This window comes from Aspergillus sclerotioniger, assembly GCF_003184525.1.
Source record: "Aspergillus sclerotioniger CBS 115572 chromosome Unknown BO94scaffold_53, whole genome shotgun sequence".
Classification (NCBI taxonomy): domain Eukaryota; kingdom Fungi; phylum Ascomycota; class Eurotiomycetes; order Eurotiales; family Aspergillaceae; genus Aspergillus; species Aspergillus sclerotioniger.
Genome location: NW_020291043.1, coordinates 139,569 through 145,598, shown reverse-complemented (window position 1 = coordinate 145,598; position 6,030 = coordinate 139,569).

The following is a 6,030-nucleotide window of genomic DNA, read 5'->3' as shown; positions in this document are numbered from 1 at the left end:
ATATATATATATTTATACAATTTATACAGAAACTAGAAATATATAATCTAAACATATATTATAAGCATTTAAAAAAGTAAATTGAATAAAGATTCTTTTTTAAAGCCTTATCTTAACTTTATATATATATATTTTTTTGAATAAGTTAATATCTTATCTTCATACACAGACTATAATTATATATTTAAATTAAAAGAAAGAAAATAATCTCTATACTACTCTATTTATAATCTATTTAAAACAGAACTAAAAGTATTAAAAAACTATATTTTAATAATATTTTAAAAAAGCTAGATATAATCCTTGTGAAGTCTAATAGAAGTCCTAATTTTATTTATCTTCAAAAGAAATAAAACACTACATCTTTATATAGGTTATTAAGATTTAAATATAATTATAATTTATAATATTTTTAATGGTATTTAGTATATTATATATGAATAATTTATTAGACTATTAACCAGCAGCAGTAGTAGCAAGATTAATAAATGTAATATTTGATAAGAAATCTATATACAGTATTTAACTTGATATATATTTAGTCTATAAAGTTTAAGATTAAATACTTTAAATAAATAAGAATAATAAGATAATATAGTTAAGGAAAATATGAAGATTTAAAAATCTTTATTATTAAATAATAATTATAGTAAATAATATTTTTTCTAGAGTAACTGTTCCAGAGAGAATATTAATTTAAGATAATTAAAAAATACTAAAAATCAGGATTTATTCTTTAAAAAATATATAAAGAAATATAAGATTTATAGATTTAGAAGTAGTAATAATAGGATTTATAGATAAACTAGAATTCTGTAATGTTAATAAAGAAATAGATTTTAAATAATAAAAAGAATTAAAAAACTGTAATATTAGTAGAGTATATTAAAATCTATTATTAATATTTAATAAAATAATTTAATAAGCTAATTCAGTAATTCAAAGATTATATTTTAATAATATCTAATATTCTTAATATAACAAGCTAACAGGATATATAATATAAAACAGAAATAAGATTTTCTAACAATAAAAAAGATAGAGAAAATAAAGATAGAAAATATAATAAAAGATAGAAATAATAAAATTAATAAAATATAAAATAATAATACAGGAAAAAGATATCTAGTAATAATATTTAGTTATTAAGACTTTCAAATATCTGAAATTAATAAAATAGTAAAATAATAGAAAAAACAGTATATAGATAAACAGAGAAATAATAATATATATTATTAAATAAATAATAATAGAAGTTGAAGAATAATATATAAATATATTACTATTTTATAGCAGCAGAATAAGAAAGGTAATAAATATAAAATAATATAATAATGATTATTAAAGAGAAATTTCTATTAACATAATTATATATTAAAGACTGATACATATATATAAAAGAAATATAGGAATAACCTCTAGTAAAAAAAGAAAAATATAATATTAAATAACTAATAGATTACTACAAAAAACCTGTATTTCTATATATATATAAAGGAGATCTAATAAGGCAGTTATAAAATCATATATAAAAATAAAATCTATAATTAATAAAAAATAGGATTATCTTAATTATATCTAAATAAACTATACGTAATATAAATTTAATTAGTAAAAACTATATACTTTAATTATTTTATAAATAATTTATATAAATCGAAAAATATTATTCAAATATTATATTAACTTTTTTAGTCTGTTTATTAGTATTTAGATAGTAAATAATTAACAGCTTACTTATAATATTTAAATACTTAGTCAAATATTTTTAAAATCTGGAAATAAACTAGAGTCCTTTATTTAAAAGAATAAAATAAAACAGACTATACAGTTTCGATATAACACCAGAATTATAAGACTTATAAGAAGATCACCTATCTGATTAAATAATCTATATAATTCAATAACTTAAACTATTTATTATATTAATTATTAGAAACTTTAAAAAAAATCGGTTTCATAGCTGTATATATATTATTTATATTATATAAACTTATCATATAAAACTTAATCTAATTTTTAAGATTAATCTTATACTGTTTTATATTTTTCTATATATTTTTGTAATTCTGATTACTTTCTTTATAAGAAAAATTTAAAACTAAAAATAATATTGTATACTTAAAATATAATCTTAAGAAAAGACTCCCTTAATTTATTAAATAATTTTATTATTAAGTTTTTATACTTTAAAAAATTATATTTATAGTATAACAAGAATTTTATAAAAATAATAATATAATCATTTCAAAATAAAAATTATACAAAAAAATAAAGATTAAAAAACTATAACTATAGAAATAATTAGTAGACTTAGATAAGTTACTAAGAAAAAATATAAGATAAACTAAAATAAACTAATTATAAGATCTAAAAATCATTTTTCTAATTTCTTATTTAATTAATAAAAAAAGATCTTATTATACCATAACTTTTTATCTTAATTAAAAATTATAAGACTATCTATAAGAATAATACTGGGTATAAAATATTATGAAAATAATACAATTAAATATTATGATTATATAGCAAAGTTAAGGAATTATTTTAAAATAAATAATTATTATTCAATAAATAATAAGATAAAAATAATAAATATTATATTTTATCTTATATCTATACTTTTCTTACTATAAGAATAATATAATTACTTTATTAGTCTTATTTCTCTTTATATATATAACAGAAGTTCTTTATATTAATTGTTTAATAAACTATCCTATCTTTCTACTGGAAATTATATTTGTACTTCTTTTATATTTATATATTAATTTTCTAGTATATAGCTATATTAATAAACTTATTTATTTTTAAATAGATTATTATATTATTTTATATTTATTATTTTTCTTACTTAACTGCTATAAAGATAGTAGTATATCTATAGACTAATTCTAAATCTTTGTTACTATTTATTAAAATATTATTATTCTGTTTGTTTTATCTATTAATTTTTTTATTACTTTACTGCTTTACTAATTTTGGGTATCTAAAAACCTCAGTAACTAAATATTATTATTAAATATATTCTTTTATGTTATTCCCTTTTTATCTTTCTATTAATTTTATTATCTATTTTGTTATCTCTATCTTATCTCTGATTTTATTATAAGTTCTGTTTTATGTTCTATCAGCTTATTATATTAAAAATATTAAATATTATTAAAATATAATCTTTGAATTACTAAACTAGCTTAATAAATTACTTTATTTTATATTCTTTCAAATTCTTTTTATACTGTAAAATTTGATTAAGATATCTTATATTATATGAACTATATTCTTACTAAACTATATATATAAAAATTTATATTTGTAAATTACTATCCCTATCTTCCCAACTGAAATATTGATAAAAGTATTCTTAATAAGACTGTTAAGAAATTCCTGTATCTAACTAACTCAATTACTTACTTTATTAAATATCTGTAATAGAGTTTTATATATTTTATTAATATAATTCTTTTAATTTTTTTCATCTATTTAATAATTCCAGATCTATTTCTTTATTAAGATTTTAAAATTTTGATTTATCTGCTAATCTTGCTACTACTATTTTTAGATATATAAATCTTATATCTCTTTCTAAATCTTTCAAAGATTAAACATTAATTCACAGTAATTTTTAAGTATCTTAAATTAAAATTCTTTATGAAACTACTATTTCTAAAAAACTGTATTACTTATACTAATTACTATTTATTTAATAACGACTTTTAAATCTTTATACTTTTTATAGTTATATTATCTTATCTTTCCTTTTAAAATTATTTTATAAATTAAATCTATATTAAGCTAAGTATTATATGAAGACTTATTGTTAGACGCCTCAGGCAGTCCCGTGATAGACAGCACGCCCTTCTAGTGCACCAGGGTCACAGGACTTGTAGTAAGACAAGCTATCTGACTAAATAATCTGTACAGTCAGATAATCTAGTAAAATATTTATTATACTAGCCACCGGGAACTTTAGAAAGCTAGTAATCAGTTTTATATCTGTATATATATTATTTTTGTCTTTTATAAACTTATAATATAAGGCCTAGCCTGATTTCTAAAATTAATCTTATATTATTTTATATTTTTTGTATATCTCTAACAATTTTAATAATTCTCTCTATAAGAAAGACCTAGAACTGAAAATAATATCTTACACTTAAAATAAAATTTTAAGAAAAGACTTATCTAACTTATTAAATAACTTAATTATTAAGTCTTTATATTCTGATGAATTAAATCTACAGTATGGTAAGGATTTTATAAAAATAACTAGATTAACCAACTATTCTAGAATAGTAAAAATCATAATATAATTGATTTAGAGTAAAAACTATATAAAAAAAATAAAGGTTAAAAGCTGTAATTATAGAGATAAGTAATAAAACTAAATAAGATATTAATTAAAAAAAGATATAAGATAAATTAAAATATACTAATCACAGGATGTAAAAGTAATTTTTCTGATTTCTTATCTAATTAATAGAAAACAATTCTTTTTCTATATTATAATCTCTTATCTTCACTAAAGAGTATAAGGCTATTTATAAGGGCAGTACTGGATATAAAATACTATAAAAATAGTATAACTGACTACTGCTACTATATGGTAAAGTTAAGAAATTATTTTAAAATAAAAAACTACTACTTTATAAATAATAAGATAAAAATAATAGATACTATATCTTATCTTGTATCTGTACTTCTTTTACTATAAAAATAATATATTAAAAAATATTCTCTATAATATAAGAGAACCCTATTTAAAAAAAATATTAAGTTTTCTAATTATACTAATTAAATAATCTTGTAAATCTAGAAAGAAATATTGATTAATATTATTAAAATATTAAATAAAATCTACAGTAATTAATATAAAAGTTTATATAATATATCTACTAGTAGTACTTATAATTATCTAAACTATATAGAAAAGATTAATAAAACATTATTTACAAGCCAGGATGTCGGAGGAGATTTATTATAAAATGGTAAAGCATCTATGAAAACTAGAGATTTATCATAATTATATCTTATATTTATAAATTATAAAGAATTAAATATTAAAATAATATAAAAAAATTATTATAAAGAGAAAACAATACTTATAGAAAAATAATTTCTGCTTCTTTATAATATAGAGATAAGATTGAATTAATTAAAGACTTTCTAGAATAAAATAATAAAGTAATTACTTATTTTAAAATTAATAAGATAACTATAAGAATTGAGATATATAAAATAATAGTAATAAAAAGTATGAATTCTCTAGTAATATAAATAGAATAAAGTATTTTAAATATAAAAAGCGTAATTGCTTTATTAAAAACTACTTAAAATACACAGGATAAGAATATAAAAATATAGAAAATCAAATAAAAAATTAGATATCTTAACTTTCTATACAGTAATAGTACTGGGACTCTTATTATATAAAGATTTTGACTTTGTTAATATTATTATTTTATTATTAATATAGATAGAAATAATATCAGTCTGTATATTAATAGATTATAGAATACAGGCTAACTTAATAAACTAATTATAAATAAAATAATATTTAAAAGAATTAAATAAGATACTGTGAAGAATTTAAATTCTGGATATAAGATTCTGTTCTATAAATAATATAATCTTATAATTAATTATATTAATTATAAGAAAGAAGTTAAGTAAGAGTATTACTAATTTAATACAGTAGATATATAAGACTATATATTCTAGATATATCCTGCTATACTATTAATAAAAAATTAGAATATAAAGTTAATAATTTAATACTGTATATACTATATAAGAAATATTCAGAAATAAGATTAGATAATTATACAAGAATCAGATAAAATTTAAATAAGATTTAGGCAGGCAGACAAGCATTATAATATATAGATTAATATTTATTATTGAAAAATTTAGTTATATATTCAGAGTTCTGCTATTTAATAGTATTAAAGTCTATTTAATCTTTTATTTTAATAAGCTTTACTTATATAATATCTTGGAATTACTGCCCAGACATATTCTTAATTAAAT